Here is a 22188-nt window from a genome sequence, read left to right as displayed (position 1 = left end):
AAGAGTATGCCAGGAATCACATTTTTTTCAGGAAAGTTGTACCGTTAGCCATCTAGCCTAGGCTTGCACACATTGGCTGCTACTGACTTCACCATTATGGAAATAGGTCCTTTATTTAGAGCGGTCGAAGATGAGGTGGTTTATTACTTTTAAGAAATGAAGGATAAGTATTTTTTGCTGCAGTTCATTGATACCAATTGTCCCATATCTTGTAAAAGTCTGAGTCTTTTTTGTTTTGGATGGTGTGACAATCCACATGGGATGGGGGAAACTGGCTGCCAAAATTATCTCCGGATTAAGGAGATAATTTTGAGATAGCCCCATGTAACTCTGCACAACTGTTCCTCATGAATGAATCACAAGATTTGTCATTTTATGAGGTTTGCCTACGGGCTGGGGATCGAGGGAGGAATCATCTTTGCTCACAGTTCTTGGTGTAGCCTTTAAAGCACAATATCTTAATCACATCTACTCTGGATGTGAATTCCAAAAGATTCTTCCTAATGGCAAGTTATATTGCATTTGCTAGGTCAGTCAGCTTCTTAGAAAAATAAGCGGTGCTTTGAGTATGGACTTTAGAAAGTTTAATGGTGGATTAAGGGCTCAGAAAGACTTTTAATTTTAATTTTAAATGCCAATGAAGAGTTTTGACTAGACTAAATTTTCCCATGGGAAAAATGACAACTTATCTGATTTATTTTGAAAGAATGATAAGAGGAAATGGAAAATTGAATACTAGAGGAAGCTAAAGAAAAAAAAAGTTACTTTTGAATGCCCTTTCTGTACTTTTCCTAACAAAAGATGAGGGATAAAGCATTTGGATTTTTGTTTTGTTTTATTTTTCCTAAATAGATGAGCTATGAGTGAAGAGAGATTGTGTTGTATTAGATATAATGTTAACTATTAAGACTGTTGTTACTTGTTGGGATGAAAGGAAAGCCTACTTCATTCTTTATTGCTTTCTTTTTTCCCATTTATTTAAATTTTGTTCACACTTTTCTATTCTTTTGTATATTTCTGTTTTGACTTTTTGTAGCGTGTATTATTCTTTTCATTTGTAACCTTTAATTACGTGGAAAAAATAGACGGCTTTCCTAGCCCTACCTGAAGATGCTATTCTTAGAACTTGGCAATGCTTACAAGCAAAATGTGTCCTCTGCTCTTAGTGATCTTGTGTATCTATATTTATGTCTATGTATAGGAAAGATTGTGTACTGTTTAAATGCATAGAGATAAAGATGCGGCTTAAATATCTTTAAACATGTAAGATGTTGATGTGATATTCTGATGTGTGGGGTTTGATTGGTTGCTTTGTAGAGTGCTTACTATTCCTCCTCATTGTGTTCCATTAGCTATGTCAATGATCAAAACTAGGGCTGCCAAATTTTTCACTGCAAAAATCCAGATCTGAAGGCTCACTTAAGATGATAAATTCTGGGTTGTGTCATTCCTCACTATTTGGAGAAGGTTGCAGTGAAGGTTTTGATCACAGCTTCCCAGATTGCAGGAGTGTAATTATTTCGTTTAGCAACTGAGCCAGAAACAGATTTATGCAGAGTTTATTGCTATTTTGTTTACTTGGTGGACAGAAATGGTGTAACAGTATGATTTGGAATGTCACTAGGAGTTCTCCCGCCACATGCCTCTCATCTGTATTCTTCACAGTTACTCTAAACAGGCAACCAGCTAGATATTTTTTCTTTCACAATTCCACATCTCCTCCAACACCAGCCTGCCTTTTAACTTTCACGGATCCCCATAGGGATTCTACAACTGCAATATCATTCTCATCATTGCATCTGGTTCATCATTGTGACACCAAACACTTCACTATTTGGGGGCGAGGGGAGAGATAGTCAAGGATATGAAGGGAAAAGAGAAATAAACAACTTCCCAAGAGAAGCAGTTGTGCTACCAGAAACTGTGGGAGGTAAAAGAAAACCAATTTCTTTGCCAGCTGCTAGACTGAGTGTAAAATACTGGTTGGGCAAGTCCTAAGAGTTTTAGGAGTGAGAGGGGAGGCAGAATCATGGAACTCTTGATTTCTTTCCAAGCAGGGCTGAAATTCAGCAGGTTCTGACAGTTCTGGAGAAACAGGCAGCAGTAATTTTGAGTAGTTTGGAGAACTGGCACATACCACCTCTGGCTGTCCCCAGAGTGGGGTGGGAATGGAGATTTTGCAGTATTCTTCCCCTGGAATGGGATGGAATGGAGATTTTGCAGTATCCTTTCCCTGCTACGCCCACCAAGTCACCACCATAGTACTGGTAGAGAAAAACTTTGAATTTCCCCCGTTTCTGAGTGCAAAAGATTAAGTGAGAGAGTAGATAGAATAAGGACAAAAACAAGGCAGGGCGAGAAACAAAATAATTAAGTGAAGTGTAATATTGTGTACATTACATTAGTTTTGAAAAGCTAGTTTTATATTATCATTTATTAGAATTCCAGAGAATGGTCATTTGTATTGCCTAAATATAAGCATGATATGGGTCAGTTTGGAATTTGCAAGGCAGTAACTATCATTCCTTTCAAATATATGTAGGATCTGAAAAGAAACATTGCTGCAAATGTACATTATCAAAGCCCCTTTTGATTTTTTTAGCTGTTGCAAATTCCATCATTAAATTATCTGATCCATGCATCTCATATGGGGAGAAGATATTTAGAATATTATAAAGGCACAAGCATTGATAGAAATCTTTGGATGTTCTTTAAAATGCATATTTCAGATTTTAAGATGTTACTCACAACAAAAGAAATTATCAAAATTTAAAATAAAAAAAGTAGAAAAAATGAATTAGCTATTATTAAATATCCAAAGGCATAATGAAAAAGAATGAATTGATTATGTGACATCAATTCAATATCGGACACTTAGCAACCACATTCATGTTTTGCTCCATGGTAATCCTTAATTTGGTCTTTCCAGTATTCTGATACATACATTAAATCACTGTAACTGAATGGAAGATCATACCTTGAGATCTGGGGGCACAGTGGTTAAAATGCAATACTGCAAGCTAACTTTGCCCACTGCCAGGAGTTTGACCTTGACTGACAATTTTGGTTGATTCCGCCTTCCATTTTTCTGAGGTTGGTAAAATGAGGACCCAGATTGTTGGGGGAAATATGCTGACTCATAAATAGTTTAGAGAGGGCTGTAAAAACACTATGAAGCAATATAGAAATCTAAGTATTATTGTTATTGCTGTATATTCTGTGCTTTTGTGTTTTCAGCATCATATTTTTAGAAACTGCAATATTTCTGAATTAGTATTTCCTCCAAAGGGGAAAAAAGTATTCAGCATCTCAGATATTTCTAGATAGGTATGAAAGTATACTGTATGAGAAATTTCCGATATGCTCAGCAGATGGAGTAAATTAGTTACTATCTATAAAGAACTCCTTGACTTAAATTGACCTCCAGGAACAGTAGAATTAAATTAAAATAGACTAATCTTTTTCAATCATACTTTCCTATAAAACATTGCTAAGGGGGTGATGAAGGGAACCCAAGATTAGGATTACTTTTAATTTTTGATGAATACATGTAATGAACAAAGTTACCATTTGAGTGATTTGAATAGCAATGATTTTAATTTGGAATTGCAATTTGCAATACATCTATACAGCTGTGGAAAACACAGGATAAAAATATGAAGAACAAAGCTGTGCACCCAATGTCACATATATTTTATTGCTTAGGCTGAAGAACTTTGAATTTTCCAGTGTATAATCCTGCACCACTAAATTAGCAGCTTCAATTTGTGTCTATGTACAATCCATATTTTTTATCTTCATATGCTAATAAGAATAGTGACCTCCATCAAACGGTTGATTAGATAAGTACTGTTTTCATCCTGTAGTCATTCTATGGAGATCATCATTTATGGCAGCAAAATTATCAGGGGTGTCACATTTTGAGAGAAGGGAAAGGCTGTGCTTGCTTGATTTCATGACAAACATGATGTAAGTTTGAAATTTACATTATTAAATGTTACAGCCATAAGAGACAGAATTAAGGGCTACATAATACTCATCTAAAAGAGCAACATAATTGCTATGCAAAAAAGACAGCCAGCTTTTGTTATGGTGGTTCCATTTTTCCTAAACTCAGAAACCTTCTCATTGGTCTTCCAAAACCCCCAATTAAGTTGCTTATCTGAGCCTTCCTTCTGAGAAAACTTTGTTTGAAAGGCCTTTGTCCTTATTGTCTTCAGCCTCATCCTCAGTGACAATTGTGTCTTAGCTTATTTACCTTTTAAGATCTTAATGAATAGCTGGGAACACTGGAGGAGATATACCCTGATATAGTTGCCAGTGGAATGCTTTAAAGGTCAGAGCCAGTCTTCTGAATTCTTTCCAGAACGAATTGGCAACTAGCTGAGTCCTTCCAAACCCCTGTAATGTCTTCCCTGAAACTTATGCCAGCTAACAAGCTGCAATCTGGACCAGAATGAATTGATACAGCCAGCCCACAGAACATTATGGATGATATAAACTCATTATCTTTCACACTGCTAAGTTTGTCTGTACCCTTGCCAATACAACCCCTAGGGGATTTTTAAAGCTTTCCCCCCCCACATACATGGAGTTCTGCAGAACCAGGAATGAATTTCCTGCCTGTAATTACCAAACAAATCAGCATCATTTGTCACATGCTTGATAAATAAATAAAATAAATTAAAATAAATTAAAATAAATAAATAAAATAAATTAAAATAAATAAATAAAATAAATTAAAATATCACTGCAAGAATCATTTCATTCCAAAACAGCAATATGAGCAAGATTGCTTGTAAAATGTAATTCATAAGTTCTGTAATATATAAGGGATGTATTATTCAAGCAATAGATGAAGTCAATGTTTTTTGTAGGATGTTGTTCCTCGCACTGGATATAGCAGAAAGAAAACAAGGTGGTTTGAATATCAGTTAGTAACAGAAAACAACTTTCCATTTTTATTTGTAACTCTGGTGTTTTCTAATGTAAAAACATAGTTGGAAATAGAGATGAGATGAGCTCTTCTGACATTTATCTTCTTATATTTTATTTTCCTTGAGAATTCTTGATTATTTCATTTTACTGAATACGATAATAAAGATTGTTCCAAATGTCAGGCAAAAGGTGATTATTTAGAGTCCCCCTTCTTAATTTTCCTGTAACAATTCATCTAAAAAGAGGCATAACATTTGAATATTGATGATAGCAAGTATCTCTCTTCTTTTTCATAATCCAACAGTTGATTTTAGTTTTTTTTCCGGTACAGGGAACGGATACAACTATCTTAAAATTGAGGCATATGTCTGGCTGCCCAATCTTCTCAGTAATGCCATTTTATTGTACTGTGTCATTTTTGTGGATTATGAAACTGAGAAGGAAAAATAGAGAAGGGATGAGAGATATGTGAAAGCTGAATACAGAGAGGAATAAGATATTCAGAAATCAGACAGAACTAAATCAAGCTGAGAATTAAACAAATTCTGGATTAATGCAAACAGCAGGAAACTACATAGAGTGTCTGCTGAGAATAATAATCAGCCAAGTGACTACATCAGCAAGAGGAAGTGTATTTAGTTGCAGGCGTGTTAGCATGCACTGTCTAGTATAAATACAGCATTGTGACTTCACAATCCTTAATGCTGAGTTGAGCCACCTCCTTTTATATCCCGCCTCAAGGTTGGGATGGAGAGGGTGGGGAAATAGTCGTCAAAGCAACAAAGGAAAGTGCATCAGGAATTAAACTTAATGGTAAAGCAGAACATTTGAATGGCATGTTCACTGTACCTCACAGAATAGAAGAAGAAATATCTACGTGCAGCCTCTGTGAAATTTTACAAGGCTGAGAGATAGTAGAGAAATGAAAATAGAAATGATAAAAAAGTGAAATAATAATGTTTGGATCAAACATACTGAAAAGCTTGTAGGAGTAAGATAATGTGTACATCTGATAAAGATACATACATACATATGCAAAAAAAAAAATGTGACACCTACAGATAGAATTGTCGGCTATCAATAAAATTAACTGCCTTGGAAATGGCCCTGGGTTGGACCGAGAGGCAAATAAGGAGCTGTGATGTTCCTTCAATACACCAGGGTGATTCGACACAAAAATATGTAACCCTTCCCTGGTGCAGAGCTGAAGGATTGGATACTGTAGCCTAGAGGATAATTCTCTGCCTTACAAGGCAAAGGTTGCAGGTTCAAGTCCCAGTGAGTATGGCTAGCTGATGAGGCCAAAACAAGGCCGAAATAGATCTATCCTAGTCTCCCTTAATTTTCACATTCAGCAAAAAAACAAAAACAAACATGTGACATATATATATATATATATATCTCCAACATCCTCTGTAAGGTCCATTTATATATCCAAAATTTATATATATACATTTTCCTGCATGTTAAAGATACTGTATATGCAATTTCTGGGAACCTGGACCTTACAGAGGATGTTGGATTTCAACTCTGAGTATTCATTGCCCTTATAGCAGCTAAGAATTCTGGGTATTACAGTTCAGTATGAGATATACAATTCCAGATTGATCCTCATTTCCTGAATCACATTTAATATGAAGGAAGAATCTTGCTGGATCAGACATCAGGAAAGCAACGCCTTTGGTGGGAGCAGTAGACTGCTTTAATGCAACAGAATTTCATCAGACTGAGTATGCACCTTTAAGTCCTTGAAAAAAGAAAAATATGGATAAACGAGGAGCAAAACTATATTTGAAAGAACAGGTCACCTGACCTGTTAAGTGTCTTTAAATTAACCAAATAAATCCATGAAGAAGAAGTTGCTTTTTCGTCTTCTTTTCCTTCTCCTCCATTAGCCTGGTTTTTTTAAAAAAAAATGTTTAATTCAGCTGTCTTTTCTCCTTTCCTGATAAGTCAATAAAGTTATCTGCTAATAAGCATCATGTTTTATTATTTATACAATGGATATTGTACAGAAATACTGTATATCCTTTAATTCATGACCTTTTCAGACAGCTTTTGACAGAATTTGGAGTAGGGGAGATTTATAAAAAGAAGTCAGATACAATTTGGAATGAAAAGAGAACATGCCAGTTGAAATAGGGGAATTTGGATGATAGGTGACCGTGGAATTGAAAAAAATAAAATAAAATAAGGCTTGTTAGCAGCGAACAAGTGACTTAATAAAGTATAGAAAAAGGAATGAGCACCTACTTCCTAAATCTATTTTGGGATTGTCATTTAATAGAGTTGCTGTATTGGAAGATTTGAGAAAATGAGATTTAAGAATCATCATCATCCATATTTTGCATCATAATCACATTTCCTCAGACCCTTTACCTAAGGCAAAACTGAGATGTTCCTTTCCAGTCCTTCCCCCTCCATTCATCATCCACATGAATGTTAAAAACATATTTTTCAGAAGGCTCAGATCCTGCAAGAAGAAATGTGTTCCAGCAGCCCATAGAATGTTTATCTTTTGATATGAAAACTTATTCTCCATTTCAAACTTTGATGCATAATTTGGAATAACAACCTAGTTTACATTCAGATTCACTGGAATGTTATTCTATTTTGATAGCACAGAGTTTTGGATGAATTAGAGAATGGTTTTATCTGTTGCAGGACATAGAATCTTATCAACTGAAAGTGTAAGAATTAAAGACATTTTGAACAGATAATTAGAGTGCTTCTTAGTGAAATGTGCACAAAATAAAATATAATAAAGGGAAATGATAATATTGTACTGCACTATACTATTTTACCATTTGTATTCCTTTTTGTAGTTGAATATTACTAAGTATTGAACAACTAATTGTTCAACCTCCCATTGGTTACAGACTCATCACCATCTCAAATGAGGCCAATGACTATTTTTCATTGATATGTCCAATATATTATGTCATTCTATTTTGTATTCATTCTGTTTTGTAAGCCGCCCTTAATCTATGGAGAAGGGCGACCTAGAAATCCAACTAATAAATAAATAAACCGAATTTGTATAACTAATAAATAATGGAGCAGAAAGGTTTTTTAAAATCTTTTATTAATATTAATAAAGGAGACGATAAATTCATCAACCAAACTATATTATGACCTATTGGTATAATTCATTCTGATGGTTCAATAAATAATAGCAACATGACGTTCTCCCTGTTCTATTTAATTTAAATTTGAAAGGAAACACATGCATAAAAGTTGTTTCCTAAATTAAATTGGACATAAAATCATAATGTCCTTCAGTGCTAGTGAATTTATATTTTCTAGAATAAGTCTAAATAAGACAACACTTTTATTCTAGCTAGATAAATATAATTCATTATGTTTAAATATTTGTTTGCAAATTTAAGAAGCTTGCATGTTATTTTTGACACTGTAGATCTTTTTTTAACAGTGGGAGACATATTTTTTTCAAATATGAGCATCTGTTTCTCTTTGTCAGGTAAAAAGGGTTCTAAAAATATGAAAGGAAAAAATGGTCTAAAATAGTGGAATTAAAAGAGATATTAAATTGTTTTTGTAATGGAATTCATATTTCTGGCAAAATGATTTCCTGTTGTTGAATTTATTATGGCTTTGGATATCCTGGCGGAAATAAATCTATAGTGTTGTAGCCTCACAAGTTTATCAATGCCAGCCTACATATTAATCTCAATTTCATTGGAGAAAATCAGTACTGATAAATAAACATAACTTTTTGCATCAATGTGTTGGGGCTGCGTTTCACAACTGGCTTGTCAAAAGGAATGTTTATTTACCAACCGACTTTAACTCATAGATCCTCCGGGATATGCATGAGACCCAGAAGCAGAGGGGGGAAAATACACAATCAATATGTTTATGTTTACTCTTTGATTGCTTTTCTTTTGAATCTTGTTGGATTCCTGTAACTTCATCTCCACGTGCATGCAACTTTTTTGGCCGTTTGCTGTTGTGTAAAAATAGGTGGAAATGACCTTGTGTGATATTCTGTCTGGGTGCCCCCAGACTTCAACACCAACTGGAAAAAACAGCCAGACATGCTGGTAAAAGCAAAAGCACTTTATAGTTTGAAAAATAAACACAGAGAAAAACCTGTTCTTCCCAACAGGCAGGCTATGAGGCTTCACAGCAGAGTCCTGACGGCCAGACAATACAGCAGACTTCTTGCTGGCACCCACATCACTGTAGAGAATAAGACCCACGCCTTTCCCCCCAAGGTTTCAGCCTTCAAGGCCACAAGCCAGAATCAGAGACGCCAAAGATCACAGCCAGGTCCCAGGACTCCCAAAGATAATACTCCACAATACAGGAAGGGTGGGTCTGCCTTTTCAGCCTTTCTGGGGAGAACCACACCCAAACCCAGCTGTTGCCTATTTAGGGCTGGAAATACCTGGCTAATTGTCCCCTTCGTTGTGCTGCTCTTCTCTGCCTGAGATCGATGATGGCTTGTGCATTTTCATCTAAGGACTCCAGGCTGCTTGCTGGGGAGAGCTCCACCCCGGGGGACTCAGGCTGTTCTCCCTCTCCCTCGGCCTGATATTCCTCCTCCCCGTCTGCCTGGGCCTCCTCCTCCTCCTCCTGTTCCTCATCCTCCCCCTCTGAGCATGGAGCTGGCAGAGGTTCAGCCGTTCCCTGAGGAGCCTCAGACGGAATCACAACAGTGTGATATATACAGAAATGAGATAGGAGGAAGCCTAGATATTGTAAAATGCAAAGTTGTGCACAGATGAAAAGGGGGCATGGGAACTATCTCAGAAAGGACTCTTCCTAGTTTCTTATACAGTACAAGTAAAGAAGGAGAGAAGGGCATTCACACAAACCCTTTAAGGACAAATCATGAGTTGTAAAGCTTCTTTCACTGTCAGATTACAGTAACAAAATATTTAGATGAAGCTCTAATGAAAGAAAAAGGGTTGTGTTTAAATGAACTTATTTTACCTCTAGTGCATAAGTGCACTAGTGTGCCTTCCGTCACCTGTCCTATTGTCTCTCCTATATCTCCTATATCTTTTCTTCTTTTCCTATATCCTTTCTCTATTCTTTCATTGATATATTTTATTCCTATATCTTATTCCTATATCCTATATCTTTATTCCTATATTGTATTCCTATATCTCTTCTATTCTTTCTCTGATATATTTTACTACGAGTATATCCTCTATAACCTTCATTGTGTATTGGACAAAACAAACAAACAAATAAACAAACCCTAGGATTCCATGGATATAAATTTGAAAAACACTCTTCTAATTTATAGGTATATCTTCTAAATACTGAGCTAAAATTTTATTTCTAATTTCCAAAACAGTTTTCTCTTTTTCATAGAAGAGGTTTAATTTTCTCTCATTTTGTCATATCCGTGTGTGTTTGTATGTGTGTGTAACATATTTTTTGCTGATAATGAAAATGAAGGGAGACTAGTATAGATTTATTTAGCTATCATCAGCTAGCCACACCCTTACTGGGATTTCAATGAAGAGTTACAGTATATATGGTTTTTTTTTCCTGTCAAATCATCCTGGTATACCCAAATATAGGAGGGAGTACACTGCTTCCTTTTTGACTCTTGGCCCCTCCAGGCGCCATCCAGGCAGTTGCTTATAGCCAACAAAATATTTTCTATATGTGTAACATATTTTTTGCTGATAATGAAAATTTGACAGAAAAAAAGTACAGTATATAACTTTTTTCTGGTACAAGCTGATACAGCAGGAGAACCTATGGTTCAGAGGTTAAAGCTACTGCCTTATAAGCAGATTGGCCAGGTTCAAATCGCAATAAGCGGATGGCTAGCTGATGAGAACTAAATAGCTTGAAATAGATCTATACTAGTTTCCATTCATTTTAATTATCAGCAAAAATATATATTACACATATAGTAAATAGTTTGTCAGCTACAATATAAGCAACTACCTGGATGATCCCTAGAGGGGCGATAAGCAAAAAGGAAGCAGTATACTCTCTCCCATATTTGGGTATACCAGGGTGATTTGACAGAAGATAGATAGATAGATAGATAGATAGATAGATAGATAGATAGATAGATAGATAGATAGATAGATAGGGGTATGGGTATGGGTACAGGTACGGGTATGGGTACAGGTACAGGTACAGGTATAGATATAAACAGATATACGTGTATGTATCTGGGGTAAGGTTCGGACAGGTTCTATAGAACCACTGATGGTGATTATATGCAGTTTGGAGAACCGGTAAATAACACCACTTACTGGCCCCTCCCATTCACTCCTTCTCTCTTCCTTTTTGAGCTCATACACACAGAGCAAACATGAGAAGGAGTCGAGAATCATCCAGGTTGAACGTTAGAATATTTGGCCGAACTTGGCCAAAGAGAGAGAGAGAAAAAACACAATCCAAACTATGTGGCACAGCATTAAGTACTGGCAGTTCTATATAGAACCAATTCAAACTATCAATTCCAACATAGAAATAGTTTAGTTATCACTCATTTCTCCTCTTCCTCCCCACTTCTCAACTTCCTTCCTTCCTTCCTTCCTTCCTTCCTTCCTTCCCTCCCTCCCTCCCTCCCTCCCTTAAAACACACAGAAAAGAAACATGAAAACCAAAAGAAGATAGAAAATGTATTTCCAAGCTGTATAAAACTGAGTAAAAAGTTCAAAGTAACAGTATATTAGCATTGCATATAAAAATGATCAAACCCATTATTAAAATCAAATCAAGATTAAATAATTAACAAAAGTAGCCAAGATAATAAGATTCCTGTTGGAATAAACAATTTGCAAGAGTTTAAAAAAGAAAATATTCTGCTTATTAAGAAGCTAGGCAAGATCTAATGTATTAAACATTCTTATGTTAACAGAAATCCAAACTTCAAATGTAGCAGGGGTCGGTTCTGGCATAGCTTGCTGCTAGTTCGCTTCTTGACGTGCTGTGTTGGCACGTATACATTGCATGCCACATGCACAATGCTAAAAAGCCAGTTTCTGCATGTGTGCAGAAGCAAAAACTATGGTGCCGCTGCAAGAACCAGTTTGGTGATGTGGCAGGCCTGAGACACTGCCAGTTCCAGCAACCCAGGCCACCAAATTACTACTGGTTCCATAGAAGAAGCCACCTCTGTCTGGTCTACAGTGTATAGAATTATATGCAGTAGAATTATAGTCAATTGCTGGTCATTATTTAGCCTTCTCTTTCAGAAGAAAATGCAATTGTATTCAGTAGTAATTAAGATGTGCACAGGAGGACGTTTGCCTGAAAAAGAACAAAGTATTTGCTAATTGTCATTGCACAACAGAAGTTAAATGAAAGGATTAATTCTTTGTTTTCTGCTGTTCCTCCTGATTGAGATAATTGAGATCCCTGATATAATCCCTATATTTGGAATATATAGATGCATGCACATGAACATACAAACATATTTTCTCTGAATCAGAACTGCCAGTGATTGTTGGCCAGGGAAAATTGTATTTTTAATTAAAAATGTTAGTTTTTACCACATGGTGCCTTCTAGTATAATACCAAGCTTTCAAAATCAGTCGCTAGAATTACTATTTGATACAAAGTGGTTAACTGTACTCCATGAGTTCTTGATGCTTATCATTTTAGTCACTTGTGTACCTCATGAAAAAAAGATGCTAGATACATGTCTTTTTATTGGAGTTAATTGGTATATTTAGAAAATGCTTAGGAAGAGATGCTTCAGACCTCCTGCTAGCACTTCCATCTGTAGTTGAAAAAAGTGCTCTGACTATGAAAGCTTTGTTCTTGGGATCTGTAAAAATTCAAAGACAATGTGTCCCCAAAAATAAAGAAGGCAGTTCTCAAAAAATAAAATGGCAAGATGAAAGAGAAGCTTTGTGTGTGTGTTCTTATACAAAATTGGCTCTATTTATTCTAACATTTAGAATTGGGAGGAAGGTGATTTAATGGGATTCAATTCTAATTCGACATATATAAAATAGCTTGGTAGGTTCCAATTCGAAACCAAAGAACCAAATATTTATATCATTCACTCACTCACTCACTCACTCACTCACTCACTCACTCACTCACTCACTTACTTATTTGGACTTGTAGGCCACCCTTCTCCGTAGACTCAGGGCTGCTTACAACATACAAATGAATACAAACAATATGAGAAATCCAAACTTAGTTCTATAAACTAATCCTAGAACCTAAAAACCCATTACAAATATAATATAATCCAATTAAAACTAATCCTAAAAGCCCAAGAATTAAAACCCATTCAACTACATACATCCATATCATAATCATACTTTTTGACTGGAGCAGGATGTCAGTGTTCAACGGTCCCATGCCTGCTGGCAAAATGTGGTTTTTAAAGCCTTACAAAAGGCCAGGAAAGTGGGTGCAGTGTGGATCTCTGGAGGGAGTTGATTCCAAACGTCTGGTGCCACCATAGAGAAGGCTGATGGGACCTGGAGAAAGCCAACTCTGTGGGCCCTGACCGACCGCTGGGATGTATGAGGCAAGAGATGGTCCCATAAGTAACATGGTCCTAAGCCATGTAAGGCTTTATAGGTAACAACCAACACTTTATATTGTGTTTGGAGACGAATCGATCACCAATGCAGCTTGCGGTATTGATGGTGATACATGGGTGTACCTAGGTAGGCCCATGACAGCTTGCACAGTTGCATTTTGGATTAGCTGCAGTCTCCAAATGCTCTTTAAAGGTAGCCCCATGTAGAGGGCATTGCAGTAATCGATCCTTGAGGTGATGAGGACATGAGTGACTATAAGGACAATCTCCCTGTGACCAAAGCAATTTCAGTGTTGTAGTTGGGTCTGAAACTGGACTGCAGAGGGCCCAGATAATTGGCTTCATCCAAGGACTCTTGGAGCTGGAGCACCACCACCTTATTGACAACCTTCCCTAAGAAGGGAAGGTTGGAGACTGGACGATAGTTGTTCAAGATAGCCAGATCCAGGGAAGGCTTCTTGAGGAGGGGACACACCACCACCTCCTTTAATGGGGACCCCTCTATCAAAGATGTGTTCGTAACCATCTGGATTCAGCCTCATGTCGTCTCTCTACTAAACAAGACTAATCCTATAAGCAGGTGGAGGAGCTCACGGCTCCCATGGCCTTGTCCACTTCATCAGGCATCACCAGATCAAACTCTTCACATTCAATCAGACTAAAACAAACCCCAGTCACCTTGACTGACTCATTGTCAGTTGAAACTGCTTTCCAATCATAGTCCAGGTCCGCTCGGATCTGAACAACTTTATCTGTGAAAAACCTATTAAAATACTCAGCACTGCTCTGCAAGGGTTCGTCCACCCCTCCTGTATTTTGGAAGGAGCGAATCACCCTAAGCAGGGCAGCTGGGCGAGATTCCACAGACCAAATCACGGTAGAAAGATACAGGGATCTTACTGCCTTGATCACCACTAAATAAGTCTTGATATAAGAACTTAATAGTGCTCAGTCAGATCCATATTTACTGGCCCTCCAATGCCAGATTTACTGGCCCTCCAATGCCTCCTCTAGATGTCTTTTCTGGCACTTCATCCCCTTGAGTTTCTCGGTGAACCAAGGAGAGCTCCTAGGTCTACTGCCACAGAGAGGTCACAAGGGCACAATCCGGTCAAGAGCCCCATTTTCCAGCCCAAAACTAGGGACTCCACCAAATTGTGTATTAGTGAATCTTAAAGTATTTCCCTAAGCACCATCTGAAAGCTGTTTGGGTCCATTAGGCATCTAGGGTGGAACCATTTAATTGGTTCTGCCTTCCTGCAGGAAAGGATTGGATTGGAGCCCTAAAATCAAGCCGTAGCAGAAAATGATCTGATCATGACAAGGGCATAGTGCCTAAGCCTCTTAAATTCAGGTTATTACTCAACTGTCCCAAGAGAAATGCCATGTCCGGATGTGCCCCCCATTGTGAGTCGGACCCATGGACCTCAGGTCCATGGTTGCCATGGAAGCCATGAACTCTTGAGCCAACCCAGAGGATTCACTGAGTGACAGCACATTAAAGTCCCCAAGACTATTAGTCTGGGGAACTCAACCGCCACCCTGGCTACCTCCTCAAGTAGCGCAGGCAGGGCTGTTGATACGCAGCTGGGAGGCAGGTACATGTGCAACAAGCCCACCTGAACTTCACAAAGAGGAACTCACCACCGGCTATCTTGGGTGCAAAGAGACTGTGCAGGTTGAGGATCTTCCGGGCTATAATAGCCACTCCCCCCCTTCCCCTGGGGTCGTGCCACACCTGAAACCCGTCTGGGCACATTTCCAAGAGGGGAACATCTCCCTTGAGACCCAGCAAGGTCTCAGTCACACACGCCAGGTCAGTATCCCCATCCAAGAGTAAATACCAGAAGAGGGGAGCTTTATTCATTACTGAGCTGGTGTTGAGTAACAGCAGCCCGAGTCCAGGGCCCAGATTTCACCTATCACCAGTACCACGGGATGAGCTGGATGGTTCCAAGGGGCTGGAATGAGGAATCACTTTCAATCAGCGAGCCCTCATTCCCATGAGCAGCCTACCCCTCCCCCCCGGTTCCCACCATACTTGCCTCTCCCAGTCAAAACCAGTATGCTCCAGCCCTCTCCCCCAGAGATAGTCTCACCACTCTCCAGGTCTCACTTGTTCTCAGCAGGCCTGTCAACCTCTCATTCACATGACCATCTACAGTGATAGAACTATTCTCAAGTATTGGTGAATTTAAATATAGTCATCTGTTATCAAGGATTACTCAATTTGCAACTGATTATAATGGGCTTTGCTTATCAGTTACAGAAACAAGTCAAGACAAAACAATTTCCTTCCTTCCATCCATCCATCCATCCATCCATCCATCCATCCATCCATCCATCCATCCATTGTACTTCATCTAATTATTGAAAATAAAGGTGAAAATGAATCCATCCATGCATCCAAAGTGCTGAACTCATGTCAAATCTATTTAATGAGAGGCTTAACACACCACTGTGTATTTGCTGTTTTCTAGTGTAACATATATAACATGAAGGTAATATATTATTATGCTGTTGCTCATGTGTTATAAATGTTCACTATGCCATGGCAAACAGTTGTTTCTTGCATGGAACTGATGGCTGCTATTACCTGACAGATTACCTCAGACTTTGTTAAATGAGAGTCAAAGGATCAAATAATATCATAAAGAAGTGTCTGTGCTGAACTGATTGATATGTTTTTAATTATAAATCAAATTTTAATTCTGTTGCTCAGTGTATTCAGGCAGAACTTATGAAATTTAATATATAAAATATTCATATGTGTAATAATTGAGTTTGTAATGTTGGTGAGTCCCATTGCTCAGGAATGCAGAGAGCTTCCTAATTCATTATTTAAAGTTTTGTAATCTGCACCAATGCAGTTAGAAACTGGCAGCTTCCCCAACTTGAAGTTTCTCAAATATATTGGGAAATTAACTTCCAGGATTCTCAAAAAGCATGTTCAACCACCACCACCACCACCACCAAAAAAAAATTTCATCTCATCTTTATATCCCACAGGATATAAAGTATCTTCTTACTCTCAGTCAAATCCTACCATTCATCATTGTATGTTATATAACCACTTTGCGTGTATAACTCTATAGAGATGGATACTATAGGGCAGGGGTGTCAAACTTGTGACCTGCGGGCTAGTGAAGGGGCAAGAAGTCATTATATGTCATGTGATGACAACATGACACCACAAGTTTGACATCCCGGCTGTTGTCTCTGGATGGTAACCACCTACTAGTTAGCAAGTGAAGCTGTTAAATCTAATATACATATATATCAACTATTCTTTCTCCTTATGTTCTGGTAGCAAATCAAGAGCATGAGGTTTGTAGAGCACCCAATAAATGGAAATTTTAACCATCTTTCTCCAAAATGGGCTTTTGGTTTGTATATCTGCATTTCCCAGAATTGTCTCTGAAGCCTGGGATTTCTGAGAATTTTATTCCCAGCGTATCAGGAGCATACTGTATTGGGAAAGCTGTTTAAACTATACATTGCTACCTGGTCAATCTTATATTGTGTTATGGTAGTCAAGTACAAGTAAAAAGAAAAGTCATCATTTTTTTTCTTTAGTCTCTTGAAAAAAGATAGTAACACAGAGCCCACTTATTGTACTGATATGGTCAGAGTTAATATACAGTTGTGCCAATGATGGGCTCCTACAGGAACGGTCAGGAACGCAGTTCCAGTAGCAAAATTTGGAGCTCCACCCCAGAGCACCCAATTTGCATTGAAAGATGTTGAAACAATGCATAAGCCACGTCCACAGTGTGGTAGTAAAAATGTTGGTAGCCCATCACTGAGTTGTGCCGTAAGTTTATTTCATTGATTCATCTTATCAAGCTGACCAATTTTAAGAATTGAATTATTATATCTTCTTAAACAATGAGACATGACACAGATGTAGCTTAAGCTTTATTCTAAGTTGCCTAAAGGCCAATTAAGGTGATGACTCAATTGTCACTGGCTGCTAAGAATCTTCTCTCTACAAGAATCTTCTCTCTATAAAAAAAATCTATCTATCTATCTATCTATCTATCTATCTATCTATCTATCTATCTATCTATCTATCTATCTATCTATCTATCTATCTATCTATCTATCTATTTGACTTGTATGATGCCCCTCTCCATGGACTTGGGGAAGCTCACAACATATAAAAAAAAAACCCACCCCCCACCAGTATTCAATAACACAGCCTCTCTATAGAAATAGATTAAAAAATCATGTACCATGTCCCTGTATTTTCTTCCAACTAACCCAATTCTATATTTACATTCCTTATCTCCTCCTCCTTAGTTACTATAGAATTTCTACATTCTTCATATTTTTCTCATAGAACTAGACAAGGTTGTGACCTTAGTCTGAGAAACATCTTCCCTTTGTAGTGCCATTTCACTTGCACTATAGATTTTGTGTGTGTGAATAGAAGCTAAGAAAATTAAGCTGAGATTATTTAGATATGAAGCATGGTTAGTATGTTTTGAATTTTCAACATTCATATTGATGTTACCCTCATGCCCTACAGTTACTACTAACAGTAATTTGATTTCAAAACACACACACACAGAGAAGAAGTACTCAAATTTACTAATAATGTTTGATGTAGATTGATGGTAAACTGGAAATTTATATGACTAGATAAATTTTGTAATTTGCATAATGAAAGCTCAAATACGTTCTCTGTGATTTTAAAAACAAACACATACCGGTAATTGTTAATTGTCTTGTCTAATAGAATTCCATGTAAGATCAATTAGAAGATATTGCAATCTTCATGTTAACTTGCCTTTTCATTTTGTTATACCTCCGTTGAAAATAATAGCTCAGTTCAACTCATATTAGCAAGGAGAATCTGTAATCAACTTAGATTTTCCTAAGAATAGGATTTCCTTCTCTAAAAGAGACAGGAAACAGTGGCCCTCCTGATATTTCTGAGTTATAATTTCCATACAATTTCCTTGGTTATGGATAGTAAGTTGGTAGGTCAGTGAATGGTTAAATAGTCTGATCTTAGTCAGACTGAGGGTTAACTGATAGATATTTATTTACACAATTTTATAATTTAGAGACTTGGGTAACATAAAAAAGTATAAATATCTTAAGTGTAATAAATGAAGAATGATATATCAATGACTATAGTCTAGAGAGAAAATTGAATTTCCAATTTTACAACTTTGCCATCAGCCGTTCTGCTTTTCAAATTTTAATGATTCACACAGTGTTCCCTCTAATTTTTTTGGGGTGGGTGGGTGGAAAAGTATAGTGTCTGAGCGGCAGTCTCTTCGGGACTGGGCGGCACAGAAATACTAAATAAGTAAGTAAGTAAGTAAGTAAGTAAGTAAGTAAGTAAGTAAGTAAGTAAGTAAATAAACAAACAAACAAACAAACAAACAAACAAATAAAAAACCCACCCTGTTTTGCCTCAGAGAATTTCAAAATAAAATACTGTACTGTGTGTCTATAACAGGGAGCTCATAATAGGGCAACTCTATCAATATCAAAATGCCACTTAAATAGTTGAGCTAGTTTCAAACTAGATTTTGATTTTCTTTCTCTCTTCCTTACTCCCATTCTTTTTCTTTCTCTTTTCTTTCCTCTCTTTTTTCTACCTGTTTCTCTCTCTTCCTCTCTCTCTCATTCCCTCTCACTCTTTCCCTCTCGGCTTCTGGGCAGGTTTGGAAAACTCTGAGTTGATGATGATTTTTAAGTGAGCGATTGCTCACTGCTCAGCTTAGAGGGAACTATGGATTCACATAGCAAAAACACAACCCTAGCAATATCATTCTGCTATCACCAATCTCCTCTACATCTTAAGAGCTGGGTAGCACTTGATATATACACTTTCATCGGCTCCCAGGTGTCTAAGTTAGGCACAAAGCTTAGTGTTTCTATGATACTTCGTGTCATGCCCCAGCAAATAACTTTTATGTACTATTGTTGCTCTCTAGCACCATCTAGTGGCCAGAGAGACAAAGTATATTGTTTGAAGTTGACCACACCCCATTGCCCATCATCCCGCACTCTTAAAACAAGTGCGTGTTGGGAAGCCAGACTCCATTTCCTTTAGCATTTGGAGAAGGCAGAAGCACAAAGAAGAATACAGTGGTACCTCGGTTCTTGACCACAATTTGTTCCAGAAGTGTGGTCGAGAACCGTTTTGCTCAATTTTCTGATTTTTCTTCCATTAAGTGATGTTCAGTAATATTAATAAACAGAGATTGTATCTTTTTGAAGCCTTTGAGAGGAGCAGCTTTGAGAGGAGGTATGTTCTGGCGTGATGAGTGGTTGTTGGTCACACCTGCCCAGTCACATAACCACCCAGCCACGCCTCCCCAGCCAAGAGTGGGTTGTTAGATAATTTGAATCCCACCACTGAAATAAAATATATTGTCTGTTTTAATAGATGTCAACTTCCCTGTGTGTATTAAAAGAATGGCTTACTGTCAGTGAAGGACTACCAAAATTTTTACTACCACACTGTGGGTGTGGCTTATGCAGAACGCCCTGCATTTTCTTTCAACATCTTTCAGTGCAAATTGGGTGCTCTGGGGTGGAGCGCCATTTTCACTACCCCACAGTATCCCCCCCCTCTGAGCAGTAGCCCATCCCTGCTTACTATATACAATGTAGTCCTAAAAGATTCTTCAGGGTCTGACATGTTTTTTCAAAGTCAATATGCAACTTATCTACTAGTTACACTTTTTCTTCTTTAAGGTACAATAAAATACTATTTCCCAGTGTATCACAACCTGACAAATTTCAGATATAATTTATTGGATGGCTAAGAATTCTTGGACCATAGTAGAGAGGGTAGACAGCATCAAGCTGAGCCAGTTTTTCAGAGTAGATGGGGAAAATATTACTTTATAAGCTTCCCTTTTTGTATAAAATCAGAAATGGATCAATAACAGGATCAACTCTGGAAATAAAAAAAACAGATGCAAAGAGCAAACTGGAAACGTGATTGTAAAGCAAGATTCTTAGCTGCCTCAGTGCTGGATCTTAGGATAAATCTAAAAATCAATTGTAGGTCATTAGTTCACTTAATCCTGCCATATTCTTTTCTGGTGCTATATATAATTTAGTATGCATTTGTAGGGCAAAGACTGTATTAATCTGATATCCTTACAATTTATATTAATATTGATTGGTTCTTGATTGCTTATTTGTATCCTATGACATTCATTAAGTGTTGTACTTCATAATTCTTGACAAATGTATCTTTTCTTTTATGTACACTGAGAGCATATGCACCAGAGACAAATTCCTTGTGTGTCCAATCACACCTGGCCAATAAAGAGTTCTATTCTATTCTATTTATGGGAGACAAATGAAGAAATAGACCTCAGAATTCCTGTATAACAACAATGACCAATGGGAAATCTTCCCAATGAGCTAGAATCTACATGATAGGATTTGTCATTTAACAACTTGTAAGAATTTAAAACATCCTTTGCTTTTGAGTGAAGGCAACACACTATTCATCTAATTTAAGATGATTTCCCTACCTCACGCAGAAGATTAGTCAAAGAATACCTATCACATTTTAATCTTCTTTTAAAAGTGAATTATTTCACATAAATATAGTAAGTAATATTTCAGACCAATCTAGAGAAATTTCTGCCCAGCTATGTGATAGCATCTACTGGATCTTGACTGATCTCAGAAAGCAGGAATGGGCCTGGTTTTGTTTGTACAGGAGATATGTATGCAACACTGGAAAATCAATACAACAATTTCCAAAACTGACTGATCCAAGAAAATTGTATGTAGATTTCCATATATTCACAAAGAGTTCAGGTTGACCTGAGCAAGAGTTTACCTTAGGTAAAATTACTGTGTGGGTGTAGAGGTTTAATAGTGGGAGATTAGTATTGTTTGCAGAGTCCTACCTCAGACAGATTTGTGATAGATGGATGGTTATATCCAATAATAATTTGTACATAGTGTTGTGGTTGGTTCATGGCCAGCTCCTCTGTATTCTGCCGGCGTGTCCCAACCACCCGCAATTACAGGGTAATTAGTCCAGAAAGACACACACCACACGATAGAAGGAAAACTAAAAGTCTTTATTAATAGAAAAGCAGAAAAAACTCCCTTTTAAATGTCAAAGGGATTTTCTGGTACACACAAGGCACAGGTTAAATGCAATCCAATTTCTCACCCAGTAACTGGGAAATTGAGTCCAAATTCCAAAGTCCAGAAAGTCCACACTCAGTCTTGAACAGGGAAACAGCAAAACCACGATCTTGCCAAACTATGAATCAGATAAACTTCCACAAGGCTAAACCAGCACGCTGTTCTTTTTATCTGTAGCACTAATTACAGCAGCCCCACCCAACCACAGGTGGCCTCACTTATCTCCTGTAATAATCCTTCAGTTGTTCTCTCCTATGCATCACTCTATGCATGCGTGGATCTGTCATAAATTCTTGTTCAGAATCCAGGGATGATAAGGATAATTGATCTCCTCCTGTGCTGTCTGCCAAACTCCCCCCTTCCATGCTACTCACCCTTCATCAGAGGAGCCTTCATCAGGAGATTCTGTCGGGAGCAAAACAGACCTGTGGCATGTGGCTGTTTCCCCCACATCCACCGCCACATTCCTTGGGGCAGGAGCTGGGCCAGAGCCAACCAAACACTATGGTCACATATTTTGAACTGGATGAGCTAGGTCTGTTGGAGCATAGGAGACCTGTGTGGCTCTCGGAGGGTTCAGACAGTGAGGGGGAAGGAGA

At 37.6% G+C, this 22188-nt stretch overlaps 1 protein-coding gene across 2 annotated transcripts in view; it reads left to right on the top strand.

The window, feature by feature from the left end:
- CDH12 (cadherin 12) overlaps positions 1-22188 on the top strand; it is an 896151-nt gene that overhangs the window by 409531 nt on the left and 464432 nt on the right. The gene's annotated exons all lie outside the window — the stretch shown is intronic.

Source organism: Erythrolamprus reginae, chromosome 3, assembly GCF_031021105.1.
Source record: "Erythrolamprus reginae isolate rEryReg1 chromosome 3, rEryReg1.hap1, whole genome shotgun sequence".
Lineage (NCBI taxonomy): Eukaryota > Metazoa > Chordata > Lepidosauria > Squamata > Dipsadidae > Erythrolamprus > Erythrolamprus reginae.
Note: the sequence above shows the minus strand (reverse complement) of the source record. Positions and strands in the feature narration are given on the sequence as shown.